We start from the raw sequence: 10,778 nt of genomic DNA, 5'->3' as shown, positions 1-10,778 counted from the left end.
ATTTCACCACCTAGCTGTTGCCTTATAATTCCGATGATGATTATGATGATGATAAAAGTCATATATTTTTTGGAAGGAAACCTAAACTACAACCAAAGTATGTATACACATATGTATAATATGTGTATAAATATATACATATATCTATAGAATTAGTCATTCCCCCTTCCCTCAGGTTACCTTCTCGTTCTTGTATATGTTATATATTTATACTTATAAATACATTTATATAAATATATACATTTATATTATATAATTTATATTAAAACATATAATATCACTCACTAAGAGTACTCCAGTCAAGTATTTGGACTTTTCTTCTCCCCTACAATGAAGGGTATATACATATATTCTCTTCCTTTCTCTTTGGAACTGCATGAAAACTTGTCTCTGACTGCTTCCAACTAGATATAATCCATTGCTGGGTTGAGTCTCTCCAGTGGTCATGGATGATTTGGAGTACCATATTGGAGTAGTAGAAGAAATGCCTTCCAGTTATAGTTGGGGAGAGGTGTCTTTTGAAAAGATGTACCATTAATCTAGGATCAAAGAAAGAAGAATTCATTTGTACCAGTATAACAGTGGGGTTAGGGCTCTCTGGTAAACCCAATACTTGCTTGAAACATGAATTCAACTAGCAGGGCTTGGAGGCTCCTGGAGGCCTTGCCTGTCCTTTTCTGTTTCCTTTTCTCTAGCATCAATCTTATAAACATCAAAAGGTCCTGGAAACCCTGGGAATGACAGATACAAAGATAGTATCTACCCAAAATGGTTGCAGTGGCAGCAGAGGAATAAGACATGCCTTGTTACCAGGAAAGAATTGACCTTGAAGAGGAAAGCCATTAAAAGATAATCTTACTAAAATTGGACTGGACTGTGCCTGGTAAAAGTGAAATGTAAAACTGCTAATTAGCAAATTATAAAGAAACTGTGTTCCAGGAAGTCTTAAATACTAGCCTCTCAATTGACTGTCCTAGTAGCTATGAGTTACTGGATTCTTTTGTAATCATTTTATGGCTCTTTTTTACTTAGTATTCCTTTTTTCTATGTGGGAATAAACTACCTGTACCATACCTGGTTTGGTTGTATATTGAATATTTTCTTTAATCTCCATGTTTTGGGGAGGAGGAGTAGGGAGGAAGAAACCTAGACTAAAAGTGAAAGATTTTTTTTCCCTCAAGAATCCCAGGTTGGGGAGGGAAAAATAAGGTGCTAGGGAGCCTAATTCTCCTATAGGTAACCCCAAAGCAATGAACCCAGGGAAATGGCAGGAAAAGGATAGGGATTGGTACAGGTCATCAGCCTCTGTGACCTTAGGCAAGTGGTGCCTAGCTAGTCACTATGTGCTTATATATGTGTGTGTGTGTGTTTGTGTGTTATAAATACTTATATATACAGTAAACCATGAATAAATATGTACTTTTTATTAACTCATTCAGGATTTATAGCAAGGACATTTTTTCAAATCCTGCCTCAGACATTTACTATTTGTGTGAGCCTGGGAAAGCCAGCTTCCGTTTCTTCATCTCTAAAGAAGATAAGAGCACCTATCTTTCTAGGTTGTTGTGAGGATCCAATGTATCAAAGTGCTTCAGAAACCCTAGAGGCTACTACCTACCTATGAGTTGTCTCCCCTATTAGAAGCGAAGTTCCTAGAGGGCCCAGACTGTTTTGATTCTATCACCAATGCCCAGCACAGTGCCTGGTATATAGCAGAATGCTTGAATGGGTGGTTGCTCATTAGAGGGATGCTCCTGCAAGGTCTATTTCCCCAGAACATTTTACAAAAGTTGGCCAAAGAGCATTTCCCCTGAAATATGGACAGTGGCTTGTCCATCATTGTCCTTCTTTCCTTTATCTTTTCTCTGCACCTCCCAGCTTGTCTCTTTTCCATGCAGGTGCATCTCCTGGATAAATGAACCTGGTCTACATACATAATCAAAGGGCAGTCTGCATTCATTACTTTGATTAATCTGTGTCTTTCCTCCCTTAAAAAAGTCACTGCTTCCAGCCCCTTGTACCCCATTTTTTGGTCCCAATAAGGATCTGTCTCAGAGCCCCATTAGCAAATGGCTCCATGCAGTACTTTGATCCTGCTTGATCTTCCACTCATCTACACAAAGGACCCCCTGAGTGCCATATACACTGGCTGCTTTTATGGACAGCCCAGGAGAGGCTTCCTGGTTTATTTAGACAGAAAAGGGTGGACAGGAACGACACACAGTCCAGACGCTTTTCCTCTCAGTCTGCTCTGAACCTTCTGGCAGTCATGGAGAGGTCTTGGAGTGACCCAATTGTTCCCTGGTTGAATCTGGGTATAAATGCAGCCTTTACCACCAGATGGATTAATTGTCCTTAATTGCCAGCACAAAGCCATGTTTCTCTGACTTTTCTCCCATTTAATCAGCCAGAGAAAGGTTTTCTGTGGGCTTTTCTTTAGAATGATCTTGCTTCCCTCCGACATTTGGGTGATTTGTTTTCCAACAACTCAAAGAAATGTTCACAAAGGCAATTAACACAACTTGATTTGGTTTTGTGCTGTTAATTCTTTCTCTTTGGTAAATATCTGTGTCTAAAAGGGAGAAGGGAGGAGAAAGGAGAATTGTAGAGGGAGGAAGAGGTCTGAATTTTTCTCCCATCCCATCCCACCACAAATCCTGAAGAAAAAGATTATCCATGGAAGAAGCTGAGAACAGGTGAGGCCTTTGACAGCCAAGTCCACATGGGTTCATTAAACAAATACCCAAAGTCGTTCATTTTAAGCAGTGAATTATTCCAACATTTTCTTAGTAAGATAAATTCTTCATTCTTGGAAAAGTATGTAGTTTTTAAAATCCTCAGAAAAAAAACATGTGATGCCTTGTTCTTCTGGATTTTTCAGAGCCTAAAGAGAGAAAAATATGAAATAAACAAAGCAAACCATAATGCCAATTATCCATTATAGTTAATAAATGTACATTTGTGTCTGGGGTTCAATCAGAGCTCCAACATTCTCTTAGCTCTAAGACAGTTTAGGAGAATTGTCAGCAGACCCAAAAGGAGACCATACACAATGTAGGGTGGTTTAAATAATTCTATCCAGAACTGAAGGAGGCTAAACTTGGGGAAAAGATTTTGGGGGCACTTGAAATCATAGGACTAAAGCTAGAAGGGGCCTTAGAGATCACCTAATCCAATGCTTAATTGAAACTGCCTTCTCCAAAATTACCAGAGGTTTCTTAATGGCTAAATCATGGGCATTTGACATTATATGCAGTATTTGTCACTCCTAAGTACTCTCTTCTTTCTAGGTTGTCATGACCCCTGTTCTCTTTCTGGTTCTCTTCCTGCCTTTCTCTCTGTTCTTCCTCAGTCTCCTTTGTTGAATCCTCATCCATGCCATGTCCCTAACTATATGGCTCTGTCCTGGGTCCTCTCCTCTTTCTATACCATGTCTCTTGATGACCTCATCAACTCCCATGGATTTCATGATTGCTTCTCTGCTGACAACTCAACCCTCTACATATCCAGTCCTTGTTTGTCTCCTGAGCCATAATCAAAAAAAGAGAGCCTGGACATCATATTTAAGAAATTATCAAGGAAAACTGTCTGGATATCTTAGATCCAGAGGATAAAATAGAAATCGAAAGAATCCACCAATTGCCTCCTGAAAGAGATCTCAAATGAGATTATAACCAAATTCCAGAGCTCCCAGGTCAAGAAGGAAATACTGCCAGAAGCCAGAAAGAAACAATTCAAATATCATGGAGCCACAGTCAGGATAACATGATTTAGCAGTGTCTGCATGAAAGGATCAGAGGGCTTAGAATATGATATTCCAGAAGGCAAAGGAACTAGGATGGTAACCAGGAATCACCTTCCCAGGAAAACTGAGTATAGTCCTTCAAGGGAAAAAAAATCTATATTTAATGAAATAGAGGACTTTCAAGCATTCCTGATGAAAAGAACAGAGCTGAATAGAAAATCTGACTTTCAAATACAGAACTCAAGAGAAGCATAAAAAGGTAAACAGGGAAGAGAAACCATAAGAGATTTAATAAGGTTAAATTGTTTACATTCCTACATGGGAAAACAATACTTGTAACTCCTAAGACCTTTACCATTATTAGGGCAGTTAAAAGGAATATACATAGACAGAGGGCATGGGTATGGGTTGATTGTGATGGGATAATATCTAAAAAATAAGGGGTGAGAAAGAGGGATGCACTGGGAAAAAGGGGAAGGGAGGGGTAGAAAGGGGCAAATTACCTCATATAAAAAGGGCATGAAAGAACTTTTACAATGGAGGAAAAGATGGAGGTGGGGGTGGGCCACACTTGAATCTTGGCTCAAAAAGGGAATAACTTACACCCTCAGCTGGATATAAAAATCTGTCTTACCCTATAGGGAAGTAGGAGAAAAAGCAGGAGAAAAAAAATAAGAGAAGAGAGAATGGATTGGGGAAGGCAGGGGTTAGAAGCAAAATAGTTTTGAGGAGGGACAGGGTAAAAGGAAAGAAAGAGAAAAATAAATTGGAAAGATAGAATGTAGAAAAATACACAGTAAGCATAACAAAAAAAAACTTAGAGCAAATTTCTCTAATAAAGGTCTAATTTTGATAAAGAACTGAGTCAAATTTGTAAGAATACAAAGCATTCCTCAATTGACAAATGATCAAATGATATGAACTGGCAGTTTTCAGATTAAAAAGTCAAAACTAACTATAATTAGGAAACAAATCTAAATTTATTGGTTAGAGAAATATAAATTAAAACAACTCTGAAGAACCACCTCATACCTATCAAAATGATTAATGTAACAGAAAAGGAAAGTGACAGATATTGAAGGGAATGTGGGAAAATTGACACACTAAAACACTGTTGGTGGAGTTGTGAACTGATTCAACCATTCTAGAGAGCAATTTGGAGATATGGTCAAAAGACTATAAAGTCATGCATACCCTTTGACCCAGCAATGCCACTACTGGTCTGTATCCCAAAGAGATTTAAGAAGAAAAAGAAAATAATAGTCTTTTGTGGTGGCAAAGTATTAGAAATTGAGGGGATGCCCATAATTGGGGAATGGCTGAACAAGTTTTGGTATATGATCATGGTGGAATACCATTGCGCTATAAGAAATGACAAGCTGGATGATTTAAAAAAAAACCTAGAGAGACTTACATGATCTGATACAAAGTGAAGTAAGCAGAACCAGGAGAAGTGTGCACAGTAACAGCCATATTATACAATGATTAACTGTGAATGACTTAGCTATTCTCAGCAATGCAATTATCCAAGACAATTACTAAAGACTTAGGACAAAAAATTCTGTCCTCCTCCAGAGAAAGAACTGATGAAGTTTGAATGCAGATCGAAGCATACTTTTTTTGGTTTGTTTTCAACTATCTTCATGTTTCTTGGTTTGTTTATTTTTGATCTGTGCTTTCTTTCACAACATGACTAATATGGAAATGTTTTGCATGACTGCACATGTGTAACCTACATCAAATTGCTTGACTTCTCAATGAGGTGGGAAGGGTGAGAATTTGAAACTCAAAATTTTTTAAATGAGTGTTAAAAATTGTTTTTATATGTAATTGGAAAAGACAAACTATAAAGACATATGCAAAAAAGGAAATGTGAATTGTGATTCATGCCATAGTCCATCTCCATTAAAAGAGTTATACATAAATTTCTATAGTGCAATTAACAGAAATTGAATGTTGCAACAATTTCCAAGGGAAGCAGCATGGTGTACTGTCTAGAGGGCTGACCTTTGACTCAGGAAGACCTAGGTTTAAGCCCCGCATAAAACCTACATGTAACCTCTAAATGCCCTAGGCAACTACAAAATTCCAATTTGCGGGAGAAGAGGTAGTTATTACCCTGGTAATTCCTAGCATCAAAAGAAATCACATTAAAACAAAGCAATATCCAATTTAGTTACATCCTATAACTAAAAGTTCTACTTTGAGGTCCTCAATAAAGTGATTACATTCACTGCAGCCCTGTAGGACACCTCCTGCAGCTAAGATCAACTGCCCGTGTAATTGAGATGTTGGAGATTTCACATCTCAAGATTCCAAGGGTCACTTTAGTTCGTTACCTCAGGACCAGTATTCTCCAGTTCTTGTAGATCTTACCTGTACTCTTTTATCAGAGAGAACTCAACCAACATCTTTGTTTCCCTTTACATAAAGTTTAAATCCACCTTTCTCACTGTTGTTCCTAGTTCTGAACTCTAGAACCAACCAAGCAGAATAAATCTAATCTCTCTTCCACTTGGTAACCCTAAAAATATTTAGAGAGCTATAATATTCTCGCTGCCAACTTTTTCCTAGTCTCAATGTCCCCAATTCTTCCAACTTGTCTTTAAATATCCCTCAAGATCCTTGTCACCTTCCTGGAGATGATTTCAGCTTATCAACGCCCTTACCAAAATGTGACTCCAGAATCAAGCAGAGTACTTCAGATGTGGTCTAATTAAATTCAAACATATCAAAGCTTGCACCTCCTAGTCCTGGACATTAATGCCTCTCTTAATGTAACTAAAGATTGAGTTAGCTCTTTTGGAAGCTACCATTGGACACCATTAACTGACACTGAACTGGTAGTCCACCCAAAACCCAACATCTTTTTCAGGAAAACTGAAGTTAAATCGCATCTCCTCCATCTTGAATTGAAAAGTTGATTTCTTTTAACCCGAATGCAATTTCCTCTTAAAATATTTGGCCCACCATTCTATCCTGTTGCAATCATTTCTAGACATTGACTGTTTTCTGACGTGTTGGTTATCCCTTTTATGTCGATGTCATCAGAAATTTTGATAAGCAAACCATATATACTTTTATCGAGTCCTTAATAAAAATGTTAAACAATAACACAAAGTCAAGCAAAAATCACTGGGGCACTCTACCAGAGACACACCAGCTTCCAAGTTAACATCATACCATTAATGATTACACTTTGGGTACAACCATTCAATTAGTCAATCAACAAGCTTTCACTAAGTACTTGTTATGTTCCAGGTACTATGGTAAGTGCTGAGAATAAAACATGGTTCCCTCTCTTCAAGGAGTTCACAGTATACAGGGAGACATGCAATTGTGTGTACACAAGATGTGTACAAAGTAAAGAGAAAATAATCTCAGAGGGGGAAGTAACAGTATGGGTGAGGGTGGGGTGGGGGTGGGGTGGGAGTGGGAGTGGAGGTGGGGAGAAATCAGGAAAGGCATCCTGCAGAAGGTAGTATTTTGGCAGAGTCTCAAAGGAATCTATTAGGCTTAATTATAGAACAACATAGCTGTACCATTTTCTCTAATACATGGTCTCATCTTTCTAGAAGAATAAATAGCATGAGAGACTTTGTTTTGGGATTTGCTAACATCTAGGTAAACATGTCTACAGTATTCCCTCTGATTTGCCAGGCTAGTAATCCTATAAGAAAGAAAATGGACTTAGTCTGGTGTGAGTTTTTTAATGATACAATGATTCTGGCTTTTTGGGATTATCAGTTACTTTTCTAGGTGTTTACTAGCCATATGGAAGTAGCAATATTTACTGCACATAGGGTAGGCAATTTTCGCCTAAAAGGCAATGAAATCATCCCAGATACTTAATTAGTCCAAGGGACCAAGGCTCAACACTTGATATAACTTCCTGATTGCATAAATATATAAGCAAAGGAAGAATCAGGTGCTCTCCAGGTTCAACACACCCTTCTGGCTCATTCTGGAATTTTGCAAGTAATTAAGTCAACTTCACTGGTCTATAGTCAGAGATCTATTTTCAAATCCCCATCTTTGGGCCTCAGTTTTCTCTCTGTAAAATGAAAGCATTAAGCTCAATTTCTAAGGCTCTTTCCATCTATGAATAGCTAAATGCTATGACCCTATCATTGCATCATCAACATACAAGCATTTATTAAGCACCTACTATATGACATGCATGGTGCTAAGTGTTAGAGATACAAAGACAAAAATGAAATAGTCTTTGCCCTCAAGGAACTTAAATTTTATTAGAGGAGACAACATATATATACATAAGTATATACAAAAAATACAAAATAAACACAAGGTCATTAAAAACAAAGTCATTAAGGAGGGAGGATGCTAGTAGTTGGGGAATTAAAGATGAAGTTCCTATGGAAATTAGTGATGGAGGTGATCCAGGAGCTTAGACAAACGTGAGAAGGGAGTAAATTCCAAATAGGAAATGGTAGTTGTTGGCGAGAAGGGGAATGATAGCAAATGCAGAAAAACAGGACAGTTGTACCTTATCAAAAGCTTTTTCTGTATCTGTTAATATAATCATATGATTTTGTTACTTTTATTATTGATATAATCCATTATGTTAATAGTTTTCCTTATGCTAAACCATCCTTGCATTCCTGGTATAAATTCTACTTGGTCATAAGGTATAGTCTCTATAATATAAAGAGAGGAGGGGAAAAAAGTTATATGATAAACTTATTATATATTTAAAATATACACAACAGACTTGCAGTTTAATGTGCAATAATCTCTTTTTTATTCTGCTATGTTATGGAAATACTTGTTTTATTTCTTAAGTTCAGAATAAAAAAGAAAACAGGAAAGGGAGTACCATTTTTTTGGGAAGAAAAGCAAGAAAACCAGTTTGGCTAGACCACAGAGTACAGAAGGGGAATAATGTATTATAAAGCTAGAAAGGTCAGTTGGGGTCAGGTTGGGAGAGCTTTCCATGACAAACAGAGGAATTTACACTTTATCTCAGAAGCAATAGGGATCCAGTAGAATTTATTGGGGGTGGTGGGGTTGACATGGTCAGGTCTGCCTTATAGAAAGTCTCTTTGGCAGTTGTATGTAGGATGGCTGGTGGTTGGGAGAGGCTTGAGGCAGGGAGGCAAATTAGGAGGCTATGGCAGTATTTCAGAAGTAATGAAGCAATGAACTAGAGCAATGGGATATAAGTGGTGAGAAAGGGATGGTGAGAGATGTTGTAGAGGTAGAAGTGGTTCAAGATTTGGCAGCTGATACACAGAGTGAGGAGCTACAGAGAACCTCCAGAGACACAAGAATGGTAGTACCCTGGACAGAAATTGGAAGATTCAGTAGAGGGGAGCAATGTCATCATAAGCCTAGAAAAGATATATTGGAGCCAAGTTGTGAAAGGGTTATTAAAGTCAAATAGAAGAGTTTTTATGTGATCCTAGAGGCAATATAGAGCCACTGGGGTCTATTGAGTAGGAGTGACATGGTCAGACTTGTACTTTAGACACATTTATACTAAAGACCTGAAGGATCCTAAAGTGCCTTCTAAATCAGCAGAGAAAGATGAGAGTATATCTCATCTCATTTCAGTGTTAAATTCATTCTCTGGTATTCTAACTCCTTGAATTAGCATGTGATAAGATGACTTTCACCTGGACAGGAAATCTATTGAATTGATCATCAATCAACAAGCACTCCAATTATCTTTGTACTTGTCTGTGTAGTGGATTGGCATTATAGATGAACAATTAACAATGCCCAGGATTGATTAATAGGAGTTTGAGCTAGAAAACATTTGGGAAATTTGCCAGTGCTTTCAATGATCCTAAGCTGCTCCCTGTTTAAAATCCTAATATTCCCCCAATGATGATACTAAATGACTGCAAATCATGGACCACCATCATCTTGGAAGAATCAAAATTATAGTTGATCCAAATGGCAATGGAAGATAGGTAAGGTGAGTATAACAGGCTGTGACAAATTAGTAATGATGAGTTTGTAGAGGGGTAACTTGAGACTGTACAGTAAAAAAAATCACTGACTTTGGGTTCTGAGGATCTCAAATTCAATCCAGTCTCTACTTGTGTGACTAGATGGCCTCAGAGGTCCCTTCCAGGTCTAAATCAATTGACCCTATTATAAGTGACATAGAAGAAATCAGCAGTCATGGCATATCAAAGTTGTGAGGGACCTTAGAAGTCATTTGGTCTAAATCTCTTATTTTGTAGATAAGGAACCAGAGGCCTAGACAGATTAAATTATTTGACCAAGGCCAAAGAAGTAATTTGTGGTGGATCTGGAATATGAACCCCGGTCCTCTGACCCCAGACCAAGTCCTCTTTCCAAGCTATATCCGATAAGTTTCCTATATATGTACTAAGCTATATCCTAGAAATTTCTCCAACCTCCCTCACTTCTTAAGTAGGCCCAAAGGGAGGATCCAGCAGAGGAAGGCAAGCATTCATAGGTATTCAAAGGGAGAGCTGATCTGATCCCCCTTAGCTTGTGTCAATCATTCTTGGAGCCAGGTGTGTAAAACCAACACCTACTTACTAGGTAACTGGAGTAAAACAGCCCTTGTAAGAGAAATTAGGGACATTTGCAGGTAAGTTCCTGTCTTCTGTTTTAGGAACACACAACTTGGTCTTTTCATTCCTTCTCAGCAGTGCACAAATCTTGTTTGCAGGGATCAATTAGTTGCAAAAGGTCAGTTCTCTTCAGGCCCATCAGAGAAATAATGAAACGCTCAATTTACCTCCAAACCTTCTGTGGTATTTTCTTTTGTTTTTCCATTATGTCTTCATTAGTATGCTCACTCTTCCTGAAGTTTCAGGGTAATTTAATTACATCCACAAGTTGCTTGCTTAGCCCATGGTTTCTCTGAATAGATTCATCATCAATCATCATCATTAATAAACATTTATTGACCTCACATAGGATGCCTCAGCCAGGACTAAGAAGGATGAGATGAAGGCTTGATGTATAACCTGCCCTCAAGGATCATCCATTCTTCTATCATGTTGGATAAGAGGAGAGAGAGAGAGAGAGA

The sequence above is a fragment of the Petaurus breviceps genome, unplaced genomic scaffold (assembly GCF_028583685.1).
Source record: "Petaurus breviceps papuanus isolate PSGF00001 unplaced genomic scaffold, PetGlider_PUasm1.0 220, whole genome shotgun sequence".
In the NCBI taxonomy this organism is placed as follows: domain Eukaryota; kingdom Metazoa; phylum Chordata; class Mammalia; order Diprotodontia; family Petauridae; genus Petaurus; species Petaurus breviceps.
The sequence above is the reverse complement of the archived record's forward strand: the minus strand, read 5'-3'. Positions refer to the sequence as shown.